Genomic DNA, 17,460 nt, shown 5'->3' on the forward strand with positions numbered 1-17,460 from the left:
TCCATTTAGTATGTTTAGTAACTGTGTAAAGTCATTAAGGTATGAGGATAAAGTGCTAACATATCCCTGTAAATTCTTATCAATATATTGTGATAAGTTACTTGTGATAGATCCAATACCCGAGATAATGGGTCTCCCTGGGGGGTTGATAAGTGTTTTATGTATCTTTGTCAGATAATAAAAGATAGGGATTTTGGGGTATTCAATTTTTAAAAAACGAAATTCCTTGTCATTTAAAACCCCTTTCTGTTTTGTCCGTTCTAATAATCTGTCTAATTCTATCTTGAATCTGATTGTAGGGTCCCCTCTCAGGATCTCATAGGTATTAGAGTCTCCCAATATTCTCTTGGATTCTATCATATATGCTTCTTTATCCAGCAGCACAATTTATCAGCCGGTTTAATTATTTATCAGCCGGTTTAATGATTCAAATTTTTATTATTTTCTAAACCTTTAAGGACATTTAACTGTGCCTTTGAGAGATTATGTCTGTATTTATTGATTTTCTGGGGTTTTAGTTTTTTTAATTTCGTCACATACCACTCATTCAAATGCTTCAATAGCCCCACCCTTATATGAATTGGGATAGAAGATCGATTTAGGCCTAAGATCTGGATGTGTGATTTTGCTCTTTCAATATTCCCATCTGTATATATTTTGGCAGTGATATTCTTTTGTTGTGTTTCTGCTGCTGTCTTTAGGAAATCTCTCTTTAGAGTCAATTTCCTCACTAGGTCTTTAACATGTGTATATGTTTGGAACTTATTGAGACCTTTAGATGGTGCATAGGAAAGACCTAGACATAAAACTTGTGTTTCCTTATCCGTAAGGGCTATGGAGCTTAAATTATATATTCCATTTGTATTAGATTTAACATTTGGAGCGTTTAATACTGTGGTTAAATCTTTCTTTTGTTTAAACTCCCCCTCTTCCTCCCCTATGTGTGTTTTTGTTTTTGCTGTGGGGTATCGTGGGTTTCTATGAAGCCCATTTTTCTTTTCCCCATATATTTCTCTTTCTCTGGGAGTGTGCTTGGGTCCAATTCTAAAAAAAAAAAAAAAGTGTCCCTAGTTGTGGAGCAGTGATTCTCCCCTCTTATTGATGTATTTGGTTGTTCAGGTGTTCTATAATCATGGTCATCAATTCTTAGTGTGATAAACCTATTATCAACATTTTGGAAATTTTGCCTCCAATGTGTTTGTGGGGAATTCACATACTGCCTCCTTGAATTGGAATTTGGAGAATACCCTTTTGTGTATGTATGTCCTATATCATACCTATTTTTAGTATTACGATATTCATATTCTCGTCTAGGGTTGGGGATCGGGGTATAGTCATTCTTGTAGGCATATCCCATATTATAACTGTTTCTAAAATTATCATCATTCCTCTCGGGAGTCTACTGTTAAATCGGGCATATGGGTCCTGTATATTGTTTCTATAGGGACCATTACTTCTGTTATACCCAATATTTTGATTGGTATTTCCATATCTGGAATTCCAGTGTTGTCTCTGTGACGGATCAAACCTGATCTTATTATTCCAATTCCAATGATTTCTTTGTATTGGATTATGAAAATGTTGTCTTGGCATCCGTTCATAGTTATTCCTGTGTCTGTATATATTTTGAAACTGTCTATTGCCATTAATCTCATTCCCGTTATTGACTTTTGGCTTATTCTGTTTTTTGATTGCACAAGCTGTTTGTAAATAATTTCAGCGAGAAACCTAAAATTGTGAAAAAGTTAATGATTTTTTTATTTGATCGCATTTGCCGGTGAAATGGTGGCATGAAATATACCAAAATGGGCCTAGATCAATAGTTTGGGTTGTCTACTAAAAAAACAAATAATAATATAGTTTTGATAGGTAAATATAAAAAAATATAAAAAAATAAAAAAATGTATTGATGGCAAAAATGCTAAAAATGCTCTGGTCTTTTGGGGAAGTTTTTGTCTGAAATGCCCGGTCCTTAAGGGCTTAATAGCTTATGGGTATTAAAGGGATTATCTACCTTTTTAAACAATAACATTTTTGGAGTAGACTGTCCCTTTAAATGCTAAGGGTGTTCAAGGGGATGACAAAGGAGAGAGGAACTGAAATAAGAAAGATTAGCGTATGTAGTATGCTTCCCTAAACAGTAGTCTTGAAGTAGTACTTAAAACTGTGAAAACTAGGGGAGAGTCTTGTAGAGCAAGGCAGATAGTTCCACAAAATATGGGCTATTCTGAAGTCCTGTAGATGGGAGTGTGAGGCGGTAACAAGAGAGGAGGAGAGAAGGAGGTTGTAAGCAGAGCGAAGGGGACGGGAGTGAGAGTATCTGGAGACGAGGTCACAGATATAGGGTGGAGTAGTGTTATTTAGGACCTGGAATGTCAGGGTCAAGATTGTATGTTTTATTCTGAAGGCTAAAGGAATCCAGTGAAGGGATTGGCAGAAAAGTGCAGCAGATGAGGAGGATCAGCCTGGCAGAGGCACTCATTATGTATTGTAAAGGAGATAGATGGCAGATAGGGAGACTAGAAAGGATGGAGTTGCAAAAGCCACGGCGGGAAATGATGAGAGAGTAAATTAAAATCTTAGTTGTGTCTTGTGTGAGGAAGTGGCAAATGTTGGAGATGTTTTTAAGGTGAAACTCACCAAAGACTGGATTTAAGGAGTGAAAGAAAGATCTGAGTCAAGTTTGACCCCAAGACATTGGGCATGCTGGGTTGGCGTAACTATATTATCAACAGTTATAGAAATGTGGGGGGTAGAAATTTTGGAAGAAGGGGTAAAATTTAAGGAGCTCAGTTTTGAATAGATTTAACTTAAGTAGTGAGAGGACATCCAGGATGAAATATTATAAAGACAGTTAGTGACACGGGTTAGCAGGAAAGGGGATAGGTCAGGTGCAGAGTGGTAGATTTTGGTGTCATCAGCATACAAATAATATTGAAATTCATGGGACTTTATTTGAAAATTGTTATTGTTCAAAAAAGATAGATAATCCCTTTATAACCCATTCCCCAGTTTTGCATAACCAACACTGCTATATTAATACACATTTTTACTTCTGTAATTACCTGGTATCTAAGCCTCTGCAGACTGCCCCCTTATCTCAGTTCTTTTTACAGACTTGCATTTTAGACAATCAGTGCTGACTCATAAATAAAGCCACGGAAGTGAGCACAATGTTATCTATATGGCACACATGAACTAGCCCTGTCTAACTGAACAACTGTCAAAATGCTCCGAGATACGAGGTGGTTTTCAATGGTTTATAAATCAGTTTAAGCCTACCTAGGTTTAGCTTTTAAAAAAGAAAACCTAGAGAACAAAACAAATTTGATGATAAAAGTAAATTGGAAAGTTTAAAATTGCATGCCCTATCTGAATCATGAAACTTTAATTTTGACTTGACTGTCCCTTTAAAGGGACATAAAACCCAAATTTTTTCTTTCATGATTCATATAGAACATACAATTTTAAATGACTTTCCAATTTACTTATGTTATCAAATTTTGTTTTCTTGTTATCCTTTGTTGAAAAGCAGTAAATTAAGCATACGAGTGTGCACGTGTCTGCAGCTCTATATGGCAGCAGTTTTGCAACAACGTTATACATTAGCAGGAGCACTAGATGGCAGCACTATTTCCTGTCATGCAATGCTTCAGGCACATGCACGCTACCTACCTAGGTATCCCTAGGTAAAAATTGTATTCTCTATCTGAATAATGAAAGAAAAATATTGGGTTTAATGTCCCTTTAAGGAACCTAAGGAAGTTGTACATGTTGAGAAGAGAAGGGGACCAAGAACATAGCTTTGTGGTACCACAACAGAAAGTGGCAAAGAGCCAGAGGATGCGCCAGAGAAAGATACACTAAAGGTACAGTTGGACAGCTAGGAGGAGAACCATGAGAGGGCTGTGTCGCAAATGGCGAAGGATTGGAGGGTTTGGAGCAAGAGAAGATGGTCAACAGTATCAAAGGCTACAGACAGATAGAGAAGGATTAACAGAGAGATGTGGCCTTTTGATTTGGTTGCAAGTAGGTCATTAGTAACCTTAAAGGGACACTGAACCCAAATTGTTTTGCGATTCAGATAGTGAATGACATTTTAAGCAACTTTCTAATTTACTCCTATTATCAATTTTTCTTCATTCTCTTGCTAGCTTTTTTGGGGGGTTCAGGACTCTGGACAGCACTTTTTTTATTGGTGGATGAATATATCCACCAATCAGCAAGAACAACCCAGGTTCTTCACCAAAAATGGGCCGGCATCTAAACTTACATTCTTGCATTTCAAATAAAGATACCAAGAGAATGAAGAAAATTTGATAATAGGAGTAAATTAGAAAGATCCTTAAAAATGTCATGCCCTATCTGAATCACGAAAGAAAAAATTTGGGTTCAGTGTCCCTTTAATGATTGCCGTCTCTTTGGAGTGTTGGGAGCGAAATCCAGATTGCAATGGATGCGAGGAAGTGTGATAAATGCGTATAAACTAGCCTTTCTAGAAGTTTAGAGGCAAGGGGGAGTAGGGGAATAGGGCTATAGTCTTCACATATGTAATACACACCACTGACAGGTATATGAGCAGACATGGTGTTTGATTACTGGGGTTTTTTACACACAGAATTGCACAAGCCTAACCCTGCCACATAGCCGTCCATAACTGACCTCGGCAGGGGTGATAATGCAAGATTTGGTAACCAAATGACAGTGGCTAGCATTGCCTACTCCAGGAAAAATAAATACAAGCCGTGGGCGGAGCTTGGCAAATAAAAAAACAATTGTAGTGCAGTTAATATATTCAGAGTTTTCACACTCGATTGGTACATTAGGATTTACAAGACTTTTATATGTCCCTTTGACTTTTCTTATTACCAATAAACTACTACGGTATGGAGATATATGCTCTTTGTTTAGATTTCTGACAGGTTTTATTACTTGCTTGACTGCAGGACTTTCCCCAAGATTCCATTGCCATTTTACAATTCTTTTCTATCCCTGACTTCCTACTGTCTGACTTTTTAGTTCATCTCTTCCTTTCCCCCCAGAGCACATGACCACCAATATCAAAATAAAATGAACCAAATCTCTAGGTCCCAGCAAGCTCTACCTGTAAGAAAGCAAAGGGTCTCACTGGACGAAGCAGCTTGCAGGGATTGTAAAGTTTATTATGGTGGCATCCTGCAAGCCAAAGCCTCTCAGTATAAAGTGAATAGGAATCAACACATAGTATAGTGGATGCACTTTATCTTTTATTAGTTTTAATGAAGACAAACTAAGGAGTCCTGTAGAGGCTTGTGTACCTAGTAAGTGCTGCAAAAAAACACTTCACGCAGACAAAATACTTTGTCTACTCTTCAACCCCGCCTCCTCTTTTTTCCACTTTCTATTTACCTCTCCTTCTAGCACAGGGCTCTATCTATGCTCTAGTAAGTAATAGTTCAATGCACATTGCCTGGATGAACTGACCTGATTTATCATTGGACAATCCCTTAGGGGGTTCCATCTATTCTTCTCTGTTCCTCCTTAGGTTGATGAATAATATAGGTAAACATATACTTGTCTCCTATTAGACTGGAGTTAGGCAACTTGGGTAGGCTCATGTGTGGCGTATAGGAGGTTTAAAGTATTTCCGATTCACTTTTTTATAATAATGTTATACAGGCATTACTCAACTGTTTAATTTGTTTAACACATTGTTATTTTGATATATTTTGGTTCACACCAGCTCTTACAATTTCATGGCTGGGTCTGTTTATCGAGGATGATTGCTACATTGGACCATCAGTTATATTTTACTTCATAAGATTTGTTTTAAGACGTATAGCACTAATGACAGTCTGTACCATGTCTTAAGACAGGGGTGTCCAAACTTTGCTCTCCAGAGGTTTTGGAACTACATTTCCCATGATGCTCAGCTAGATAAAATGCTGGCTGAGCATCATCGGAAATGTAGTTCCAAAACCTCTGGAGAGCAAAGTTTGGACACCCCTGTCTTAAGATATATCTTTTTTTTTTTTTTTTTATCTTTTTACCAAGCTCAATAAAAAAAATAAAACTACTTCATACACTCCAATAAAAATGGACAGGAAACCCCAACATTTTCTTCCATTATTTGGATAGGACATACAATTTTAAACCAATTTCCAATTTACTTCTATTATTACATTTGCTTATTTATTTTGTTATCCTTTGCTGAAGGAACAGCATTGCACTACTGGCACATCTAGTTAGCCAATCACAAATATGTGCAGACACCAATCAGCAGCTAGCTCCCACTAGTGTAGGGACATCAAGGGATGTCAAAAAAACAAAGCACATTTGAAAATAGTAGTGAATTTTAAAGTGGTTTTAAATGACATGCTTTGATTCATGAGACATGCTGACTTTCCTATCTCTTTAACTAGAATGTTTAGTCTACTTGCTGGCACTGTTAGAACAAGTATAAATATTATAGAACACAAAATTAAATATAATGTTTTGTGTTTCATGTATTATCTATGTTTGTCTCCCTTCTATAAATATTTAGTTTCAGGTATTGTAATATTTCCAAGTCTTGATCTCAAAATTATTCTATTAAGTGGAATGGAATTGTGGCAAGTGCTGTAAAATGTATGTAGGGCCTTTAGCTGTAAGGAGATTGTTGTGTGAACTTATACAATATGAATACAACAGTAATTACATAATTAAAAGGGACAGTCTACTCCAGAATTTGTATTGTTTAAAAAGATAGATAATCCCTCTATTACCCATTCCCCAGTTTTGCATAACATACACGGTTATATTAATCTACTTTTTACCTCTGTGACTACCTTGCCTCTTTCGACTTTCCCCTTATTTCAGTTATTTTGACAGACTTGTATTTTAGTTAATCAGTGCCCTCTCATAAGTAACTCCACAGGCGTGAGCACAATGCTATCTACATGGCACACATGAACAAACAGCCAAATGCATTCAGATAGGAGGCGGACTTTAAGGACTTAGAAATTAGCATATGAGCCTACCTAGGTTTAGCTTTAAAATAAGAATACCAAGAGAACAATGCAAATTTGATGCTAATTGGAAAGTTGTTTAAAATGACATGCCCTATTGGAATCATGACTAGACTGTCTCTTTAATATTGATAGAGGTGCTTAAATGTCGTGGTGCAAATGTTTTACATAAATTCAGTCCTAGAGCTCTATTTTAAGCTCTCAAGGTAGCAAGGTCTTGCAATTCATCTGTTCATTCTGCCTTCCCTTTCTTGTCTTTATTTCTTGTACTAACCTATAGAACTGTGGAATCAGATAGTTTACCAATAAAGTTAATAATTAGATACAAACCTTTTTGCCCAAATCAGTACACACTGCAGATTCTCAGTCCATTGACCAGACGAATCCACAAAATCAAAGATCTGAAAAACATGTAGCACTTTACTTAAAAATATGTTAAAGGGTTTGAAATAATGATATGAAGGCAAACACGAACAGCTTTTCTTGACTTATGTCTGAGGAGGATGACATTATTTATTTATACTACCTTGTTCTGCCAGTAAGGTTAAGAGGAAAAAACTATTCCAGGAAACACAAATATTAACGGTCTTCAGATGATAAAGCTACAACTCTGCTTTTGAACTTCCTTCCTAATAAGCAGCAGTAGAAATTGTGCTAGGCTTATCTTTGGGGCATGCAGTATTACCTTTTAAGTCTACAATGTGGCTCCTTATGTAAAAAAATACTATGTACAAAAAAAAAAAAAAAAAAAGTTCAACGGAGGAATAAGAATATATAAATTTGCATCACAACAAAATAAACTTCTAGTAAGACCTTCAAACTGTAAATCTTCTGCAAAGTCCTTAAAAGAAGCTGAACATTTGGGATCAGATCCCCATTATGTCCTCATAGCTAAAAAAAAAAAGCAATCACAAGTCTAAATAATACACTAATCCACTGTCACCTTTGTTCAATGTAAAGATAGTGAAAAATTGCCTAATTACTAAACTAGCCTTTTCCCTAAAATTATTCCTGTGATACATAACATTTTCTGTATGGCAATCAAGCATAGTGCCTTTCATTTGCATACACTGCCACATTAAGAAAACAAAATAGAAATTAAAAAAAACAATAAAACTGAAATTTCTAAATCTTGGACCATATCATATCCAACACTTACCAGAAAAAAAGACCCCTTTTACCAGTTAAAAAGGTGACTCCTTTTCCTTCCAGACCACTCCTAGGCTGTCCTTCATGGGATGAAAAGAGCTCAATAGGTCCTGGGAAACCCTGGTAAGTGTTGATTAGAATAAAGGCCAAGATATAGAAATGTATGTTCTATTGTTTTAATTTGTAATTATCCTGGCTTCCTCCCTATCCCACACTTATCAAGTGTGATGAATACAAAGAAATACAAAAAAACAATATAGGGTGAGACAAAAGAAACAAGAGTTCCCAAGAATAAAATTACAGAATGCAAAACTTGATGCCCACATTTTGCTGAGGCTGATTAAACCATACCCAACTTATAGTGTGAGATGTATGGAGATTCTTCCAAACTGCAGCATGACAGATTTCCCTCAATGGAGGTTGAATTCTTAAATGTCCAAAATGTTGCCACGACATGAGTACAGTGTACCTTATCTGGAACTTGCAACTTCCGCATCTGATAAGCTTTAAAGATGTAACTGACTAACCAAGAGAATATAGTAGTTATTAAATTACACACTGTATATGCGCTTTTAAGAGGTTCAAAAAGGAGATTATATAAGATAATCGAAAATCCCAGGGAGTTACGAACAATCTGACAGTCAGTCGTATATGAGCCATAGCTTGCACAAAATTGCTAGACGATAGGATCTTGGAGCCATCTAGTACCGGAGAGTGCAGATACAGCCAAAATCTGTACTCAGAGTGGCTGGTAAAAGACCTTGCAGGAAACCTTCTTGAAGGAAGAACATCTGAAACCTGAATACTGTCAAGAGAACCACAATTCTGTTGCATCCATGAAACAAAAACATCTAAAATCCTATAATAGGCTGTAGAAATAGATTGTTTACTGGCTTTCAAAAGAGTTGAAATGAATGTATCAGAAAGATTCAATTTTTTTTTTATATCTTGCCCACACAGCAGCCAGGCCGCTAGACATTAATTGAGAGGATTAGGATGCAGCAGAGGACCTTGCCAAAGAAATCCTGGAAAGCAAGGTAGAATATCAGAGGCGGACAGACCGCCAGCAGCTGAAGGCATGGAAACCATGGTCTCCGTGGCCAATAAGGAAGGATCACAAAAAATCTCCCTTTTTCATTCTTGATCATGTTGAGAAGATACAGAATGAGAGCTATAGGCATAACCCAACTTGAAGTTCCACTGATGGGTGAATACATCCACTCCCAAACATCCTTGGGACTAGAAACAACTGAAGAACTTGCTGACTTGACAATTGCATTTGGTAACCATCATATCCCATTCTGGCATTAACAACATCTTTAAAATCTTGAGAAAAATCTCCTTGTGAATCTGTCATTCTGTTAGCAGTACCTGAGACCAGCTTAGAAAATAAATCTGCTTCCCAATTGAGATTTCCAAAACAATGAACTGGTGTTAGCTGAAGAAAATGCATTTGTTACCAACTGAAATATAAGCGATACAGCTCAAAGTATCATCCCTGAAATTTAATTTAGGCAACAGTGGTTCTGTTGTCTGAAAGGATTTTCATAGACTGATTCTGAATGATTCGCTAAATAGCCTTAAGTGCTTGGAAAACTGCTTTTATTTCCAAAATGTTTGCTGGAAGAATTGAATCCTGATGTAATCATCTGCCTTGAGCTTGCTGTTGCTGACAAATTCCACCCCAGCCATGGTATCCGTCTTGATTTCTATCTAACACTGTTTGGATCAATGGTTTGCCCTGAGTCAGATTTTTCAAATATAGCCACCATTGGAGATGATCCTTCAAAGATGACTGAAAATGGATTAACTCCTATTTCTTTTTCATAACATCTTTAAAATATCCAGAGTCTTCTGTTGGGAAAAAAAAAAAACATCTTTTTAACCCTTTAGTGACCAGGCCACTTTTCAATTTGTTGACCATCTGGGACCAAGGCTATTTTTGCATTTCTGCGATGTTTGTGTTTAACTGTTATTTTCCTCTTACTCATTTACTGTACCCACACATATTATATACCGTTTTACTCGCCATTAAATGGACTTTCTAAAGATACCATTATTTTCATCATATCTTATAATTTACTATAAAAAAATTATAAAATATTAGGAAAAAATGAAAATAAACACACTTTTTCTAACTTTGAGCCCCAAAATCTCTAACACATCTACAACCACCATAAAATACCAATGCTAAACAGTTTCTAAATTTTGTCTTGAGTTTAGAAATACCCAATGTTTACATGTTCTTTGCTTTTTTTGCAAGTTATAGGGCAATAAGTACAAGTAGCACTTTGCTATTTCAAAACCATGTTTTTTCAAAATTGGTGATAGTTACATTGTAACACCAATATCTGTCAGGAATCCCTGAATAACCCATCAAATGTATATATTTTTTAAAAGAAGACAACCTAAGGTATTAAACTTGGGGTATTTTGACTTTTTTCATGCAACCATTTTACCACCAATCTATGCCAAAGTTTGGGGGGGGGGGAAATAATTTGATTTTTTGACAAATAGCAATTTAAGAATACATTTACTGATAAAATGGTAAGGGTTACTGCCAAATAACACCCTAATATGTCTTCAGTAGCATCTCCTGGGTACAGTGATACCACCCATGTATAGGTGTGTCGTGGTTCTCAGTGGGCTAAAAGCCCTTATTTATAGAAAGCGCATTCCAGTTTTTCAACTTGGAATTTTCACATCGGTCATCATGCACCCATGTCCTATTTGGGACATTTCTGAAGCTGGCCAATGGAATTTACCCCCATCAAACCATATATTTTTGAAAATTAGACACCCCAGGGTTTTTCAAATGCTGATATTTTAACACTTTCCATGCACTAATTCAACCACCAGTCTTTGTCAAACTTTTGGGTAGTCATTTTTTGTGTTATTTTTCACACACATTGTACTTTAGGCATGGATTTTCAGTTCCTGTTATGTGTTACTGCCAAAAAAACACCTCAATATGTGTTCAACAACCTCTCCTGAGTACAGTGATACCACCCATGTATAGGTGTGTTGGGTTCTCTGGGGGCTAAATGGCCTTATTTTTAGGAAGCCCATTCCATTTTTTCCACTTTGAATTTTCACATCCCATGCACCCATGTCCTATTTAAGACATTTCTGAAGCCGGCCAATGTAATTTACCTCAATCAAACCATATATTTTTGAAAAGTAGACTTCCTAGGGTATTTCAAATGCAGGTATTTTAACACTTTCCATGCACTAATTTAACCACTAGTCTTTGTCAAACTATTGGGCATTCATATTTTTGTGTTATTGTTCACATACATTGTACTTTAGACATGGATTCACAGCTCCTGTTATGTGTTACTACCAAAGAAGACACCAATATGTGGTCACCAACATCTCCTGAGTTCAGTGATACCACCTATGCATAGGTTTGGTGGCTTGTTTGGGGGGTGCAATGCCAAATGTCTGACATGCGTTTGTGATTTTTTTTCACATTTAACATATTTTCTTTGCCTATCGTCTTTTTGGGGGGTCTTTTAACATACCCCATTTTCTTTGTTTTCCATGAATGTGCATATATTTGAAAAGTTGATACCCCAAGGTATTGTATATGGTGTGCTTTGATGCCTTTGAAGCAACCGTTTTAGCCCAAAAAATTGGAGAAAGTGTATGGTGGTTATTTTTCAATTTTCATTTTTACAGACACATTGCTTTTTGACTATGATTTAGGAGAGACTGTTGTAAGTTATTGCAAAAGAATACTTCAGGTTGTTTTCTGCAAGGCACCCTGAGTACACCTATGCCCCCCATGCATAGGTTTGCCAGGATTTTGGGAAGGTTATGTTACAATTTTATGACTTGTGATTTTAGTTATTAACAATGAGAGTATTTCTTCTGATAGGCCTATCTTTAGTTTGTGGCCTATTGCATACCCCACTTTTATTTATTGCCATGAAAGTGTATATTTTTTAAATGTTGACACCCCAAGGTATTGTATATGGTGTGCTTTGATGCCTTTGAAGCAACCGTTTTAGCCCAAAAAATTGGAGAAAGTGTATGGTGGTTATTTTTCAATTTTCATTTTTACAGACACATTGCTTTTTTACTATGATTTAGGAGAGACTGTTGTAAGTTATTACAAAAACATACTTCAGGTTGTTTTTTGCAAGGCACCCTGAGAACACCTATGTCCCCCATGCATAGGTTTGACAGGGGTTTTGGTTAAAAAAAAATAACAGGCCCAATTTTAGAAAAAAATAGGAGTAGTGAAATGTAAAAATCTGGCACAGTAAAAGAAAAAAAAAAAAAACCCATCTAACAGTAAACATAACCAAAAAAAAATATTTATATATATATATATATATATATATAACACCAAATGTATTTATTTTTTTAAAAATTGACCATTGTATGGTACCGCTTGAAGCAGTCCCCAATGCAGAGTGCAGGCTGTCCAGGGCAATCAGGACAGTGATATATGGTGTCCCTTCTCTTCCCCCTCTTGGTACAGACTCTGCATTTTTTTTGTGGTTTCTGCTTTGCGGCAGTAGGGGGGGATTTTAAAAATAAAATGAGTAGCCCCAACTCTGCTCTCTCCCATCACCGCCCGGGGAGCAGGTGCATCATGGTACAAAATCCCAGTAATAATCTGGAGCTGAAACTGTAAAAAAGTTTTTTTTAACTCTGGGGTTTGCTTTTTTGAACAACAAAAAAGCGTTGTGGGTTGCAATCTGCATTAGGTAAATTGCAACCTTTTTGTACCAGGCCCTTGTCTTCCGCATAATTAGGTAGGGCTGCAGCAGCTGATCAGCCAGATCAACCCCACCCATATGCCGGTTATAAGACTTGATGCACACTGGCTTCCTTATGATCTCAGCTCTGCCACGTACAGAAACCGCCACCGTCCTCTCTGTGTGGATGGTGGTAAGAAGGTATACATCCTTCTTGTCTCTGTACTTAAGTGCCAACAGCTCCTCTTGGCGCAGAGCTGAGGTCTCCCCCCTTCGTAGCCGGGTGCGTACAAGCTGTCCTGGGAAACCTGCACGGTTCTTTTTAATTGTACCGCAAGCTACTGTATCAAAGCAATACAGTAGCTTGAACAAAAGGACACTTGTATAAAAATTGTCTAAGTACAAGTGATACCCTTTGTTCATTAGGGGTAATATCAGGTCCCAGACAATCTTGCCAGTGGTTCCCATATGTTCTGGGCAACCTGGAGGGTCAAGGTGGCTATCCTTTCCCTCATACACCCGGAAGGCCTGAGTATACCCAGTCTCGCTGTCACAGAGCTTATACACCTTTACCCCATATCTGGAGCGTTTGGAAGGAATATACTGCTTGAATCCCAGCCTTCCCTTATACTTCATTAGGGATTCATCAACGCATATATTCCTTCCAGGTGTATAAGCCTCTGCAAACCTGGCAGAAAAGTGGGTTATCAGGGGGCGGATTTTATACAGCCTGTCAAATTGGGGATGCTCCCTAGGGGGGCACAGGCTGTTGTCGCTGAAGTGCATGAAATGCAGAATCATTTCATACCTCTTCCTCGACATAGTCTGGGAGAAAATGGGGGTAGAGCAGATGGGGCTAATACTCCAGTAGGAGCGAATGGAGGGTTTCTTTATGATGCCCATCAGCATAGTCAATGCCCAGAATTTTTTTAATTCTGGCACATTGATGGGGGCCCATTGCTGTTTTGCCAAATATGTTCCAGGCTTTGCAGCACGGAACTGATGGGCATATAAATTAGTTTGGGCGACAATGTTCCCCAATATATCATCGCCCAGAAACACTTCCAGAAACTGCTGGGGGCTAAAACCTGCCACATCTATATTTATGCCAGCATTTGCTGTGAAGGGTGGGATATCTGGCCTCTGGAGATGAGGCGTTACCCACTCTTCAGCAGCAATGGCAGCAACACGTCTCCTTCTGGCAGGGGGGCTAGCAGGGGGGCTGGCAGGGGGGGTAGCAGCCACAGATACATCACTATCAGTTGAGACTGCATCTAGTGATGTATCTGAGCACATGGCAGGGTCAAAATTGGGGTCTGAGTCAGAAATAGAGGCATCTGACTCTGACGCAAGGATGGCATACGCCTCCTCAGTACTATATCTTTTCTGTGACATTTTTGTATCTGTCACAGAAAACAATTACTAAAAAAAATTAAATTAACTAAATTAATTAACTAAATTAACTAGCAAAAAAGTACAGCTATGCTACTGCCAGTGATTTATAGTGATCACTGGCAAGCTAGGGGTTAATGGCTCTGAAAATTAAATTAAATTAACTAAATGTTTCTGAAAAGAGCCTTTGGGTTTTTAAAAAATTACAACAACAAAATTAACCCCTAAAAAAATGCACAGACAGCAAAAAAGTACAGCTATGCAACTGCCAGTGATTTATAGCGATCACTGGCAAGCTAGGGGTTAATGGCTCTGAAAATTAAATTAAATTAACTAAATGTTTCTGAAAAGAGCCTTTGGGTTTTTAAAAAATTACAACAACAAAATTAACCCCTAAAAAAATGCACAGACAGCAAAATGCAGCAAAAAAAAAGTGCACCTATGCTACTGCCAGTGATATATAGTGATCACTGGCAAGCTAGGGGTTAATGGCTCTGAAAATTAAATTAAATTAACTAAATGTTTCTGAAAAGAGCCTTTGGGTTTTTAAAAAATTACAACAACAAAATTAACCCCTAAAAAAATGCACAGACTGCAAAATGCAGCAAAAAAAAAGTGCACCTATGCTACTGCCAGTGATATATAGTGATCACTGGCAAGCTAGGGGTTAATGGCTCTGAAAAGAGCCTTTGGTTCTATATTTTTTAACAAATAAAAGAAATAAATCTCTCTCTCTGCTAAATACAGGTCTCTCTCTCCAACAAAATGGCAAGTGAGGAGAGGGAGGGAGATCCACACTGATCATAGTCAATATTTACAAATATTGACATGATCAGACAAATGGGGTATTTTATTATTATTATTTTTTTTTGGGTGAGAGGCTCAGATTGGGTGACCCTAGCTTGCCCCTATGATGAGGCAGGCTAGGGACACCCCCAGAGGCCCCATGATGCACTGGGCATCACCATCTTGGATGCCTAGTGAAGGGGGAGGGGGGGGGGCTATTTTAGGCTTTTTTTATTTTATACGTTTTTTTTAAACATTTTTACTTTTATTTTATAACTAACTAAGTGCCTCGACCCACCGAGGCACTTAGCACACAAGCAGAGCATCGGAAGCGTGTCCGATCGCTTCCGATGCTCTGAAACACTGCCGGGCTCCACGTGGAGCGAAACCGGAAGTGATCACTCGTGGGGGAGTGATCAATCCGGTCCCGGCACTCGGGAACAGTATTGCAGGATGCCTAGACCTCAAGGCAAGCCTGCAATACTGTTAGAGCAGCTGGAAGCGATAGCGATCGCTTCCAGCGCTCTGTTTAACCGACGACGTATGCCATACGTCCTCGGTCGTTAAGTGCTTATTTTTTGAGGACGTATGGCATACGTCGTCGGTCGTTAAGGGGTTAAAGAAGCAAGTTATAGATGCATCTACTTTAGGAGGAGCCACAAACAAATCTGTAATATATTAAGGCAATGGAAAAGTCTTACATAATTTATCTGGTATAATACGTGTTTTTTCAGATCTTTAAAATTCTGTAAAAAATAATTGCTTAATAGCATCTAATACAGGAAATACAGGGTTAACTAAAGGACGATCATTAAACCAGTCAGATGAGGTAGAAGGCTGACATTCCAAGCCAGAAGCCTGTTTAACATAAGTAGAAAATGTAGCAGTTTCAAAGATATATTTTATATCTTGATGAAATTCTTCTCACTCACGCAGAATCACAAAAAGGAAACATTTTCTTACACTAATTGGAACAAAAATCCTAAACAAACAATAAGCTTTATTTGTAACAGGTGTACAAGCCTGCAAAACTACTGGAACAATTCCGCAGAAAACAGTCTTGGTATAAAAAAAAAAACACATCATGTGACAGAAGAGTTAGTACTTGAGGAAGTAAACAATTATTATAACCTGCGACTAAGAACCAGGGTTTAAAACAAAATTAAATATGCGCCATCTTGGAATTATTTGCGATTTTCTGAATGGACGTTATAAGCTATTGGAAAAAAGAAACATAAGCCATTCTGAAATTCCAAGAGGTCAGTATTGCATTCATAGCAGATACCTGAGGAAGGCTAGATCTGGCAAAAACCATCTGTACCTCTGGTACATTGAAAACAAGCATTGATGATCTCTATATTAAGTTAGATATCTGTATTGAAAGATTAACTCCCATAAATATAGACAAAACAATAAAAAATGTGTACAAAAATGATCTTGCGTTATTTTGCAAAAATAATTAAATCAATATGAGTAAATAAAACTCACTGGAAGAGAGAAGTCTAAATTACTATATACAGTAATGGAACCTTTATCGTTTTTAGGAAGTTAAAATAAATAACATTTCATAAGCACGTGCTAAACATGTTGTTAGCAATCTGTACTTCCCACTTCAGTGTATTCTGCACATACAAAGAATGTTTCCCATTTATACAATGTATTTTACTACGTCTACAAGTCTTAAATTTTGTGCAATATCAAAAGTGACAAAAAATTTAATTAAGCACAGATCTCCAAGACCCATCATTGGAAAGAGAATTGCCTGGTATTTCAAATTTTAAAAAAAATGACATTCGAAGTGCAATAAGATTTATTTTTATTTTTTTCTACAGTTTATTTTTCTAGAGAATAAGTCTCTCTAGTTTATATTATAACCGCTAAAAGCCTGTATGGGCCCCTATTTGCTATTTGGCTACCCTTGATAACAATTTAGTAAGGTGATCACCTGACATTGTCAATATTATTTATTAAAGTCTTAACAAAAATAAACATAATTTTTACATTTATTGTTGCAGCCTTCTCACATGCCATGAAATATAAATATAATAGTATATTCTAAATCTGCTGGCTCTGCTGAAAAAAAAAAAACAATGTTAAATTTGGTGCGAGTTACTTGCTAAAATATGACTTAGAATAGTGTTAAAATGTAAGCAGAAAAAAAGGTGGAAATCTAAATTTGGCTAAGCACAGGGGTGTGGAAAAGGCCTTGTCTGGTGTGTGGGAGGCCTGTCCAGCAGTCCCCATTAGCCAAGGAATCAATAGCTAGGCATGCAACATACATTGCCAGCTTAATACAATTTGAACAGCTCAAAATTTTAAACAACTTTCCAATTTACTTTTATCATCAAATGTTCTTTGTTTTCTTGGTATTTTTTGTTGTAAGCTAAAACAAGGTAGGCTCATATGCTAATTTCTAAGCCCATGAAGGCCGCCTCTTA

At 37.1% G+C, this 17,460-nt stretch overlaps 1 protein-coding gene across 4 annotated transcripts in view; it reads right to left on the reverse strand.

The window, feature by feature from the left end:
- The window catches only part of RCBTB2 (RCC1 and BTB domain containing protein 2), a 193,244-nt gene that overhangs the window by 165,556 nt on the left and 10,228 nt on the right, over positions 1 to 17,460 (reverse strand). The window contains exon 2 of one of the 4 annotated variants that reach the window (XM_053708024.1): positions 7,317 to 7,387. The exons of the other annotated variants lie outside the window; for them this stretch is intronic. The gene's annotated coding sequence lies outside the window, so the exon portion shown is untranslated. The remainder of the gene's footprint in view (positions 1 to 7,316; positions 7,388 to 17,460) is intronic. 4 annotated transcript variants of the gene reach the window in all.

This window comes from Bombina bombina, chromosome 3 (genome assembly GCF_027579735.1).
Source record: "Bombina bombina isolate aBomBom1 chromosome 3, aBomBom1.pri, whole genome shotgun sequence".
Lineage (NCBI taxonomy): Eukaryota > Metazoa > Chordata > Amphibia > Anura > Bombinatoridae > Bombina > Bombina bombina.